Genomic DNA, 14,089 nt, shown 5'->3' on the forward strand with positions numbered 1-14,089 from the left:
ATTCTATGAATGGAAAAAGGCCTATAGCATGTTAGCTAAATCTGTTTGAAAGACTGATGGAAAAACAAAGATAAGGACCAATTGCACTGGTGAAGGGTCACTGATGGGAATTGTGTGACTGTCCACCAGTATGTATGCAAGTCAAATGGTCTAAAGGAAGGCATACTAGTGGACTGAAAAAGAATCTGAATTCAAATTCCCACTTGCTTTTCTGGTGACCTTGGGTGAGTCATCTAACCCTTTGGCTTTACTTTCCTCATTTATAAGATGAGAGAATTGTATTAGGCCTCTGAGGTCCCTTCCAACTCTTTTTGAAAAAAACTTTTTAAGGTTTTTTTGCAAAGCAATGGGGTTAAGTGATTTGCCCAAAGCCACACAGGTATTTATTAAGTGTCTGAGGCCGGCTTTGAACTCAAGTACCTCTGACTCCAGGGCCGGTATTCTATCCTCTGCACCACCTAGCCACCCCAACCCTTCCAACTCTTGACCTACAATCTAAGGCCTCCAATATGTTGGGTGAATGTATTTGTGGAAAATTTATAGGAAAACATGGGCAGCAATGAGATAATGTGAGTAGATTGTGATATGATTTGTATTGTGGGAGGGAGTTCCCACTTTGATGAGGACACAGATGCATCAAAATATTAGAAATCTTTTTTCTCTATGCAATGTGGTTGTGAATTATAGAATACAGCAATTTCTGAAGATTTAGGCTTCCTAGTGACACACAAGACAATGGAGGGACACATAATTGGTAGAAAAAGGTTGTCTTATCAATAATAAACATTTCCTCAGGCCCTCCTTCTATATCTTTCTTCTCTTTTTTTCCTTTCGTTTCTTTTTTTTTCTTTTTTTTTTTGGCAAGGCGATGGGGTTACACAGGTCACACAGCTAGGTAATTATTAAATGTCTGAGGCTGGATTTGAACTCAGGTCCTCCTGACTCCAGGACCGGTGCTTTATCCACTACACTACCTAGTGGCCCCTTTCCTCCCTTTCTCAGCCAAATTTCCTCTTCCTTCTGCCCCCTTCAACATTTTGCCATTTGACTTCTGACCTCATCCCTCAAATAAAACATCTTTCCAAAATTACAATAATCCATTATAAATTGAAGAGTAGCTAGTTAGCACAGTGGATAGAATGCTAAGCCTGGAACTCAACCTCCTGAGTTCAAATCTGACCTTGAGCAAATCACTTAACCCTATTGGTTTCCGTGTTCTTATCTGTAAAATGAGTTGCAGAAGGAAACGGCAAATCACAGTGAAACCCCAAATGGGGTCATGAAGAGTCAGACACAACTGAATAACAAATCACAGGATTACAGATTTAGAGCTGGAAGGAATTAAAGATTTCAGTAAATCCAACCTTCTCAGATGAGAAAACTGAGGTTTAGGGAGTTAAGTGTCTTGTCCACAGTCACATGGTCAGTAACTCTGAAACGGGATTTAAAACCAGGTCTACTTCTCTACCATATTGCTTTGCTTACCTTCATGCTTTTGTCCAGGCCATCTCTAAGGCTTGCATTGAATTTACTAAGCCTTCCTCCCAAAATCCTTATCTTCCTTCTAGGTTAAAGTCAGGGTACTACCTCCTAGGAACCCTTACATGACTCTTTCCCATCTCCATTTGTTAAGACTTTCTCTTATTTGTTTATTTAGATATAAAAATATTGTATCATCTGTCCCTCTAAAATGTAAGCACTCTTGAGTGCCTTTTCTTCTTTTTATCTTGGAATCCAAAGTATTCATATTATAGTAGAAGTTTAATAAATGCTCATCGAAATGATTTGTTGTTGAATTATTTACAAATGAAAAATGGCATTAAAGGTATCCTCTGGGAATCTGAAAAGTAGGGAGCCTGGCAATGTTGTAAGCTGATAGGCTAATGATCAGTGGAAATGGGACACTGGTACCCAAGTTATATTAGGAAAGCTAGTAGAAGCCCTTCAGCATGCTGGTAGATCCTCTATGAAGGGGATATTTACAAAAACAGTGGCACGGGATGAGAAGGAACGAACAGGATCCCAACTTTTGGGTCTAGTTGAACAGTCTGGGGATGCCTACAGACCCCTTCTCAGAATTATATTTTTTAAGTATTTAGAATAAAGTCCATGCGATTACAAAGGAGACCAATTATGTTGAAATATAATTTATTTATTTTTATTTTTTAGGATTTTGCAAGGCAAACAGGGGTAAGTGGCTTGCCCAAGGCCACACAGCTAGGTCATTATTAAGTGTTTGAGACTGGATTTGAACCCAGGTACTCCTGACTCCAGGGCCAGTGCTTTATCCACTGTGCCACGTAGCCGCCCCTGAAATATAATTTATAAAAAAAAATTTTTAGAACCTTTTATTGGAAGGAAAATTTCTTTCCAGATTCAATTCAATTCTTCCAACATTTATTAATTGCCAACTGTGTGCTGTGCATTATGATAGCAGAGACAGCAATGAAAAAAAAAAAATGGGAGGGAGAAGAGGTAATAGGTACTTGGGGACCAGGAGAGACTTTTAAGCTTTTAAGGAAGCTGGGGATCTCAAGGAGGAGGAGAGGTGGAATGAGGAAGTTGTGCTTTCCAAGCATGATTGAGAAGGAACAGCAAGTTCAAGGGAACAGTGAGTAGCTCAATTTGGCAGGATTCCAATGGAAATAAACCCAATGGAGAGCAATTGAGTTCCAAAGAAGTAGTATATGAGGGCATCATGGTGAGGTGGAAAGAACACACTGACTTTAATCAGGAGCCTTAGGGTTCAGAATCCTTTCTTGGTGCTTACCACCTGTGTGAGCTCAGGGAAATGGCTTCACGTTCCCGATCCTTAATTCCTTCTAACTCTAAACTAGGGACTAGAACTGTAAGTTTATTGTTTTAAGGGTAATGGCCCAGCACTTTTCTTTATTTATAATCTTAGATGGTTACCTAGGAAGGTCATATACTTTGCCTACAGTCATGCAGCTAAAATGTCGGAAGTAGAACTTGGGTCTTCCTGGCTAGATGGCTAACTCTCTACCCTCTCCATCACTTCCTAACCCTCAATTTTTCTCCATCTTTAAAATGGGGGAAATGACAGTAATGACTCCAAGGATCAAATGATATATGTCAAGCACTTTGCAAACTTTAGAGTGCCATGTAATCGATCGATGATATTAATATTGGGATAATAATACTAATTAAATTCGCTTTACATCATTGAGAAGAGTGCTTTGGAAGCCTGAAATGCTATGTGAATAATTGAAAAAGCCTTTATAAAGTCATTACTTCTGGCCATTGCCTTCTGCTCTTCAACTAATTTCTTCATCTTCTTCATCTTCCTCTTACTAGGACCTTGAACTCTGCCTCTAGAGTCACTCTGAGCTCTGATTGTAAGATTTGACCTTATCTTCCCCAGAACCAGGCTGCCATAGACACTTCTTAGCTATCTCCAAACCATGCCCTGACTTGTGTTATTGTCTCCTCCAAAATTTCCCCTCCCCTTTAGAGTATGTTAGGAACTGCTTTGTTTTCTTGTATTTGCATTCTCAGAAAGTAGCTCATTCAAAGGGTCTAATAAATACTTTGTTCCTCATACTATGTTCCAAAGACATAAAAATCTGAGTTATTTTATCATAAATAAAAACCATTTCTTTACAAAAGTTGAATTCACACTCAATTTTCAGAAAAGTATCTTTTGTGTAAAGAAAGCTATATCTAAACTGTTATTAGGTGTAAGATTAATGGAACTCTATTAATTATAAATATGAAATTATTATATTTTGTTTTATAATATTATTAGATTTGGTGAAAGAAAACCTGACTTCAAATACTAGCCCTGTAACTTATCTCAGAGTGACCTTGGGCAAACTGCTTTTTGCCTCAGATAGCTCATCTTTAAAATTAGATGACCTTTAAGGTTACCCTTCCAGTTCTAAATTCTATGATACCAAAGAAAATAAGTCATTTCTGTTTCTAAAAAATTATTTGTTATTTTATTTTCCCCAGTTACATTGGAAAAACAATTTTTAATATTCATTTTTAAAACTGAGTTCCAAATTTTCTCCCTTCCCTCCCACTCCCTCCTCTTCCCTATCCTGGCATTGAGAAAGCAAGCAATTTGATATAGGTTATAAATGTGTAGTTCAGGAAAACATTTCCCTAAGTCAGAAAACAATTCATTCCACAAATATTTCATAAATTCCATAATTAGAATATTTAAAAATTTCTCTTTTATTTTTAGGTCTAATTTCCACCCCTCTCATCTCTTCCTCTTCTTCCTTCTAGCTTCTGCCTTGAGATTTTAAGGAAAAATAAGAAAAACAAAGCATCATAAATATATATAGTTCAGCAAGCAATCTGAACACAACATGCATTTGTTAAGTGTTTACTATGTGCCAGATGCTGTGCTACTTAAATCCAATGAATTCATAGTTAAACTGGCTTATATCTTAGTTGTTGGACCTAGTGATCTTTTGTCATTCTTTTTTCCCCGACTTCTCAATTTCATCTGATGCTGCTGACCACCATACTATTTCCTTTGATGCATTTATTTATTTATTTGTTTATTTACTCATTCATTCATTCGTTCATTCGTGCCTTCATTTATTTATTTATTTATCTTTTATTTATTTGTTTATTTATTTATTTATCCATCCATCCATTGATCCATCCATCCATCCATCTAGTCATTTATTTGTTTGTTCATTTACTTATTTATTTTTGCCACTACTCTCTTGGTTCTTTTCCTATATGTCTGATCACTCTTCTGTTTCCATCATCCATGTCACAGTTCCTAACTGTGGTTCCCTGAAGGCTCTTTCCTGGATCCTCTTTTCCTTCTATATACTTTCTCAGTGACCTCATCAGCTTCCATTGATGTAATTATCTCATCTCTATGAAGATGACTAAAACATTATATATCCAGCCTATTACAGTAGAATCAAGACATGGAGCAGTCATATCCAGACAACAATTTTTTTTTTTAATCAATGCATGCAGTTGACACAAATCCAAGCCTTTTGGTAGCACAAGGGACCCAGAACCTTCATTTCTATAGTTATTATATAAATGAAGAAATGGAAAAACAGAATTACAGGAATTGAGACACCTGGTTTCTTATTGGTGAAGGGGATTGGGAGACATGGAGGTAAATGGGGGATAGTCTTGATACTTTTCCATGATTAAGTGACTTACCAGAAGTTGTTACTTAATTTCACAAAATGGTAAATAAAGGCAAAATGGAAATTACATGTGTATTTTTTTTAGCTTTTTTTTTGGTAAGGCAAATGGGGTTAAGTGGCTTGCCCAAGGCCACACAGCTGGGTAATTATTAAGTGTCTGAGACTGCATTTGAACCCAGTTACTCCTCACTCCAGGGCCAGTGCTTTATCCACTACACCACCCAGCTTCCCCCTACATGTGTATTTTTAATGTAATACACCTACCCACCCTTTTCATCCCGGGATTCTAAGCCCCTAGGGTCACTTATTTAAACATTTTATCTCGGAATTTCTAAAAGGAATGATAGGGGTACCGTAAAAGGAACAAAGAGTCCAAGCAGAGTTCTATTCTCATACATCCCCTAAGAAGGCAATCTTTTTTGTTTATTTTCCATTATATGACATTTTATTTATTTTTCCAGCTACATACAATGGTAATTTCTATCAATCTTTTTCTTGCAAGATTTTGAGTTTTACAATTTTTCTCCCTCCCTCTATTCCCTCCCCACCTCACCTGTACAGAAAGTAATCTAGCATGTTTTACATTTGTAACTTCGCTAAATATAGATAAAAAATGAACACATTGTGAGATAAGAATCAGATCCAAAAAGAAGAAAGAAAACATTAGAGATAACAAAATGGCATAATACATATGACAACTTTTAAAAATTGAAGATAATAAATTTTGATTTTCATTTAAAAACTCCATAGTGCCTTCTCTGGATATGGATGGCATTCTCCATCACAAATCCCCTAAAATAGACCCTGATTATAGCTAATCCTTTTTAAATAGACTCTATAGGTAAACTAAGTCAGGCTACAAATAAAAATTCTTAAATTGTTCTCCATGGACTAATTTGAGAGGGGAGATTTACTTGTCACTAAGTAAGAAAATTCAGTAAACATAAATGCTATGAATCAGAAAGCTGAAGTAATATGCTAGCAATCATAAATATTAAATTACATGGTAACATACTCCTGTAGTACATTTGATTTTCTCATTACTTGAGTACCAGATGTCCCAGGTAGTTGTTTACTCCCCCAAAACTTCTTCCCTTGGATATTGTAGAATAGTACAACTCTGAAAGGCTGATTCCAAGAGATATTTTGGCGGGGGGGGGGGCGGAATTCTGCTAAAATATGTCAGTAACAAGCCTCAATAAAATTTAAAACAGTCTCCTAAATTTGATTTTTCAACAACTGGTTCATGTAGTGAAAACCAGCTCAAGTGTTATGATTCTGACTCCATTAACAGAACTAAAAGAACATCAAATTATCTAATTTTATATATAATTCATCAGAACTGAGAGAATTTCAGTTTTTTTTTTTTGACATACCACTTACTCTTTCTACCTTTTCCTAAATATTGTACCTGATATGGACACTGCCAGCATCAAGCTTACAGAAGAATCTTAGCAGGATCCATAAAGGTTTAACCTGAAAAAGGAGTCTTTCTGCCCTTTAAAATGATCATAACAGATTCTTGAAAATAGGAACCATTTCACTTTCTTTATAATTATCAATGTAATTTTATATGTAAAATCTCTAATCCAATTTTGAGAACTAATTCCTAAAGCATACTCAAAATCTGTATATTCCATTAGAAACATATGGGAACCAATTGTGTGTGTGTGTGTGTGTGTGTGTGTGTGTGTGTGTGTGTGTGTACACTAGTTCTTAGGGGAAAAAAGTCTGGTTCTGTTGCTTTCTCACAAATTAATGTTTTATTTAATTAGAAAATTTTTATATCTTTGTCTTACTCCCCTCAGCTCTTTGGGGATATTATCATCATATTATTCTAAAAAAAAATGAGATACCTCAAGGGCCTAATCTTATATATGATTATGACAAGCCCAAGAGCTCATTTCCTCAGTTTCTTAGGATATGGAATTAGCTATAAATTCAGATTTAAAATAGTAAGATCTTTCCCATTTGCATTCTATTATAGTAATTCAGATACTTAGGAATTAATTTAGTAATAATAGATTTGGTACTGCAACAACAAAAATCTGCTGCTCACCTGCTCTGATTATAGAAATGTGCTTTAAAAGGAAAAAAAAGGATATGGTTATGAAGAACTTCAAGACTGACCCTTTAAGGGCACTTATTGAACTGATATAAGCCATAAGAAGGTAAAGCTCCAAGAATTCTGGTTCCAGGCAACAGTTTAGCTTACAGTCAATCATGTAACAAAGTTATACATTATTCATAGGGTCTCATAGCCAGGTTTGGATTCAACCATGAGACATTGTGATATGATAGAAAAAAAGAAAAAAGATAGAAGAAAATGTGAAATATCTTTTTGAAAAAGATATTACAGGAGATACAGGAGAGATCATTTAAGAATTATTGGACTACCTGAAAATCATGATCAAAAAAAGGGCTGTCTTTCAAGAAATTATCAAGGAAAATTGCTCTGATATCCTAGTATCGAAGGGTAGTATAGAAATTGAAAGGATCAGGTGATCATGTTTTTTAAAGAGATCCCCAAATGAAAACTCCTAGGAATATTATAGTCAAATTTCTGAGTTCCCAGCTCAGATAGAAAATATTGCAAGCTGTCAGAAAGAAACAATTCAAATATCATTGTCAAGATAAGACTAGGTTTACCAACTTCTACATTAAAGTATTAGAGGGCTTGGAATATGATATTCCTGGAGGCAAAGTATTCCTGATGAAAAGACCAGAGCTGAATAGAAAATTTGAGTTTCAAATACAAGACACAAGAGAAGCATAAAAAGGCAAACCAGAAAGAGAAATAATAAGGGATTTAGTAAGGTTAAAAAGTTTATATTCCCTATGGGAAGATGTTACATTTCTATATGGGAAGATGAAACTGGTAATTCTTTTCTCATTATTAGGGAGTTAGAAAGAATGTACCCAGACAAGAGGGCAGAGATTTAAGTTGAACAGGATAGGACGATATCTAAACAAAATAAAATTTAAGGAGTGAGAAAGAGGAATGCATTGGGAAAAGGAAAATGAGGTCAAATAGGGTAAATTATCTCACATAAAGCAGGTGCAAAAGAGCTTTTAAAATGGAGGAGAAGATGGTGGATGTGGAGTGGAGCACTTGAACCTTATAGTCATTGGGATTAGCTATAAGTGAGAATAGCATGCATACTCAGTTGGCTATAGAAATCTACCATAACCTACAGGAAAATAGGAAAATTGGGAAGGGAAGGATGCTAGAGAGGGGGTGGATTGGGGGAGAGAAGTTAGAAATGGGGATGGACAAGACTAAAGAAGAGTGAGAATAGCTAGAGAGCAGGCAAATAGGATGGAGGGCAAAAAGTAATTATAACTAAAAAAAATTTTACAGCAGGTTTCAATCATAAAAGTCTCATTTCTCAATGAAGATCAAAGCTATCAATAGTTATATTTAATGCTCTAAATCATTATTGATTTGAGAAATGCAAAATAAAACAATTCTGAGGTTTTAGTCCACATCTATCACATGGGCTAATGAGTTTAAAAAAAAAGGAATATGACAAATGTTGAAGGGGATGTGGGAAAAATGAAATATCAAGGGTGGAGTTGTGAACTGACCCAATTTGGAACCATGCCCAAAGTGCTATAAAACTGCATATTCTTTGATCCAGCAATAGCACAATAGGTTCATAGTCCTAAGAGATGAAAAACAAAAATGAAAAGGACCAATATGTATTAAAATATTTATAGCAGCTCTTTTTGTCTCAGTGAAGAATTGGGAGTTGAGGGATGCTCATCAAATAGGGGATGATTGCACAAAAAGTGGTATTTGTGATGTAATACTAGTATACTTTAAGTAATGACAAGCAGGGTGTTCTCAGAAAAAACTTACATGATTGATGCCAAGAGGAAATGAGTAAAATAAAGAAAACATAGTACATACTAACAGTAGTACTGTAAGATGATCAACTATGAGTGACTTAGCTATTCTCAGCAATACAATGATCCAAGAGAATTCTGACTTATGGTGAAAAAAATCTAACCAGAGAAAGAATTGATGGAGTCTGAATGGTGATTAAAGAATTTTTTCTTTTAACTTTATTTTTCTTGTGTTTTTTTTTTGTTGGGGGGGGGGGTTTGGGAAGAGGTATGTATTTTCTTTCAGAACATGATAAACATGTAAATATGTTTTTGCAATACTATATATGTCTAATCTATATCAAATTGTTTGCCTTCTCAAAGAGGGTGGAGAGGAAAGAGTGAGGGAGAGAATTTGGGCTTCAAAATTAAAAAAAGTTTTAAATTTTTTTACATATAATTAGAAAATATAAAATATTAAGAATATATATTAAGTTACATAAAAAAATGAGCAAATATAAGAACATTTCTTTCATGCTTCTTTGATTAAACATTATCCCATTCTGGAGTTTCATATAGGGAATCAATGATAATTGACTCAAAACCACTAGAAAAATGTTGAGTATAATAAACTTCCAATCTTTATCTCCTATTTATCCCTAAGTTAAGATTGAAATCTTTGAATCTAAGGTCTATTATTACTATGTTGGATCAAAACCTCAACTTCAGTGCATATTATTTATTAATAGATACAATTTCATAATTTTCACAAGTGATGGTCACATAATCTGTCAGATAACACTCTTTACTATAAGCTAATTAATAAATTTCCCCATTTTGACGGAGTTGGTCCTTGTTTCTCAAACTTCAGTAGTTTAGAACTTTATCACAAACTGTCAGTAGGTGCTAACAAGACATCCCAAGGAATGTCACAAAGAAGGAGAACTCAAATATTTAACAATTCTCAAACATTTTTATCACAATCTTTTAACTACTCAATTCATAACCTAACAGCATTCAGATTAAAAAAGAGAAATTACTTTTCTAGTAGCATTTCTGATTCATTGGTTTCCCTATCACAAGTTAAGAAATAAGTTATAGGGGTGGCTAGGTGGTACAGTGGATAAAGCACCAGCCCTGGAGTCAGGAGGACCAGGGTTCAAATCCGGCCTCAGACACTTAATAAATTACCTAGCTGTGTGGCCTTGGGCAAGCCACTTAGCCCCATTTGCCTTGCAAAAACCTAAAAAAATAAAAAGAAGAAGTAAATGATAGAATCACAATATCATATCAGATCATGTATTTAAAACATGAACCAAAATTTGCTACCAGTCAGGTGACAACAATTCAGTGGAATGCATTTCTAAATTAAATAGAAAATAATTAATTTTATCCCTTTTGGCATTCTAAAAATGATTGGCATGCAAGATCAATATAGAGTAGTTACATTTACTAACATTTATATAATCTTTTGGGTTCATTCAAAATCACTCAGTAATCAAAATCAATTCCTTTGTGTTTTAATCAACTCTTCCTTTAATGTGCAGTAATTGAAAGTCCCTTCTTCAGGCTAAATTTGGGACCCATTGAGATCTATCTATCTATCTATCTATCTATCTATCTATCTATCATCTATCTATCTATCATCTATCTATCTATATTTTATATATGTATGTATGTATGTATGTATTAGACTGATCTTTGCATAATTTGAGATTTCTATTTTTGTCATCTTCTGAATGGGAAGCTTCCCCTGATCCCAAGGGTCAATAAAAACTTCCATATGGTCACCATGTAGATGTGGTTCAGAAAGAAGTTGAGGTCTGGGGATGAAGCCAATGAAGTCTACAGATAGAATTCTTACCAGTGCATGGTTCCAAATTGCTCTTCAGAATCATTGGATCGGTTCACAACTCCACCCTTGATATTTCATTTTTCCCACATCCCCTTAAACATTTGTCATTTTCCTTTTTTTTAACTTATTAGCCCATGTGATAGATGTGGACTAGAACCTCAAAATTGTTTTATTTTGCATTTCTCAAATCAATAATGATTTAGAGCATTTTAATGTAACTATTGATAGCTTTGATCTTCATTGAGAAATGAGACTTTTATGAGTGAAACCTGCTGTAAAACCTTTTGGCAAAGGTTCAATTGCCACACAGAGACTCAAAGTCTCAATCTTTTTGTGATCTCCATAACTGTTACGGTAGAATAAAGACACCAAGTATTTGGAGCCAGACAACAATTTTTTAGCAACACATGCAATTGCAGAAATAAATCAAGTCCCATGTCCTTTGGAATCCAGAACCTTGGTTTCTACAGTTTTTATATAATTGAAGGGAATTTTTATAGCAGCTTTCCCCCCCCCAATTTTTTGAGCAAATATTATTGTATTTTTCCCAATTACATATAAAGATAGTTTCAACATTCGTTTTTAATGAGATTTTGAGTTTCAAATTTTTTCTCTCTCCATCCTTACAACTCTCCTTCCCAGAACAACAAGTAATCTGATCTAGGTAATACATATGCAATCATATAAACATATTTCCACATTAATCATATTGGAGACATCTGGTTTCTTTTTGATGAAGGGATCAGGAAACAGTGAGGTGAGAGTTTGGGGTAGTCTTGGGATTTTCCTCTCTTATAATTTTCCTATGATCAGGTAATTTACAAGAAGTTGAAACCTCATTTCACAAAAGGACAGATAAAGACAAAATGAAGTTATGCTCTTTTTACTGTAACAAGTCAGACTCTCTCTCCCAAGCCTCAGTCTCACCTTACCATAGTCTATTAGACATTTCAAACTGAACATTTCTTAGACACCTCAAAATCAACATGTTCATAACAGAATTAATTTTTCCCCCCACCCCACATTACCAAACTTCCCTCTTTCTGTCAAAGACTCCACCATTCCTTCATTCTCTTAGGTTTGTAACCTCTGGGTTATCTTCGGTTCCTCTTAGTCTGATACCCACAGATGCAATCAGTTGCCAAATCTTACCACTTAATTTTTACTTTTGAGACATCTTCCACATCTGGATTCTCCTCTCCTCTCGCACAGCTATCACCTTAGTTCAAGCCTTCATCAACTGCTGCCTGAAGGATTTCAATGACTTCCTATTAGTCTTCCAATCTCATCTTTCCCCTCTCCTAGCTATCCTCCACATAATTAGCAAAGTGATTTTTTAAAGAATATTCTGAAATGCAGTGCTTTTTCCATCATACCACACTCACTTCAAAAGCAGAACATTAAGAATGTTCCAGTGACTCTCTCTATTGCTTTTATGATCAACTATAAACTCTAAATCACTAATAATTAAAGAATTGTCGATTACAACAACACTGAGATTCTACTTCACACGTATAAGATTGACAAGGTTGACAAAATTGGAAAACGATAAATTCTGGAGGGTTTATGGGAAAACAGACATATTAATAATGCATTGCTGATGAGTTGTGAATTGGGTCAGCCATTCTGGAAACCAATTTGGAACTGTACCCCCAAGATTATTAAATGGTGCCACACCCTATAAGCCTATAAGGCACAAAGATCAAAGATAGAGGAAAGGACCCACATGAACAAAAATGTTTATAGCAGCTTTTTTTTTAGTAGTATAAAGAAGTGAAAAGGTGGGATTCTCATATTTTAGGGAGACTCAATGAACAAATTGGGAATACAAATAGGATGAAATACAATTCTGCCATAATAAATGACAAAAGGGATGGTTTCAGTAAAATCTGAGATTTGTACAAACTGAAAGAATTAAGCAAAATCAGAAGAAAAGTTTATATAATAACAATATCAAAATCAGCTTTAAAAAACTCTGATCAACACAATGACCAACCAGAGACCCAACGATGTAGTATGCTATCTTCCTGAAAGAGAGGTGACAGCTTCAGAATACAGAATGAGACATATTTTTGGGACATGGTCAATTTTTTTTCTTGAATATGCGTATTAGTTAAAATGATGTTGATTATTTGTTTTTTGCAGTGGTGGAAGGTTTGAAATGAGGAAAAATTGATTTTTTGATTAAAAAGACATTGAATTTAAAATTTATATTGAGGGGTGGCTAGGTGGTGCAGTGGATAGAGCACCGGCCCTGGAGTCAGGAGTACCTGAGTTCAAATCCTGACCTCAGACACTTAATAATGACCTAGTTGTGTGGCCTTGAGCAAGCCACCTAACCCCATTGCCTAGCAAAAACCTAATAAATAAATAAATAAAATTTATGTTGAAATCTGGACAAAAAGCATTCTTCATCATCTTGGTCTTGTGGATACCCTAAATTTATATTTTAACCCTTAAAACCACCCTATAAGATAGGTATTATTATTTTTTTAAATTTATTTAAGGGAATGGGGTTAAGTGGCTTGCCCAAGGCCACACAGATGGGTAATTATTAAGTGTCTGAGGCCGGATTTGAACTCAGGTCCTCCTGACTCCAAGGCTTGTGCTGTAGCCACTGCACCACCTAGCCACCCTATAGGTATTATTATTATTATTATTGTTGTTGTTGCTATTAATTTCACTTAAGCAGGCTCATGGAAAACTGAGACTTGCCTACAGTTTGTCACACAGCTAAGAAATATCTTAGGTTATATTTAAACTTCTTGTTCAGTTGTTTCAGACTCGTCATGATTCCATTTGTGGTTTTCTTTGTAAAGATATCAGAGTGATTTAGTACTTCCTTCTTCAGTGCCTTTTATAGATGAGGACACTGAGGCAAACAGGATTAAGTGACTTACCCAGGGTCACACAGCTAGCAAGTTCCTGAGCTAGATTTGAACTTTAAAAAGATGAGTCTTTCTGACTGTAGACCTGATACAACTTTTCACTTTGTCACCTATTTGCCCTGGAATTTGATTTTAGATTTTCTTAATTCCAGGTTCAAAGATTTTTTTTTTACTACTTCCTCCAGTTCTCTCGGCTTTAGACTAATTTTACCCCAATCAGATTGCAGGAAATGGGTGCCTTGAAATCACCAGCTAACTTTTTTTTAATGTTACAAAATTCTTTTAGCTTTTCATAAAGTTTTGTCTTTGTCTTCTAGTTTATGTTAGGTATCTAACAAATACTTGTAGAATAAATTAAATGTTTATTCTTT

This window comes from Macrotis lagotis, chromosome 2 (genome assembly GCF_037893015.1).
Source record: "Macrotis lagotis isolate mMagLag1 chromosome 2, bilby.v1.9.chrom.fasta, whole genome shotgun sequence".
In the NCBI taxonomy this organism is placed as follows: domain Eukaryota; kingdom Metazoa; phylum Chordata; class Mammalia; order Peramelemorphia; family Peramelidae; genus Macrotis; species Macrotis lagotis.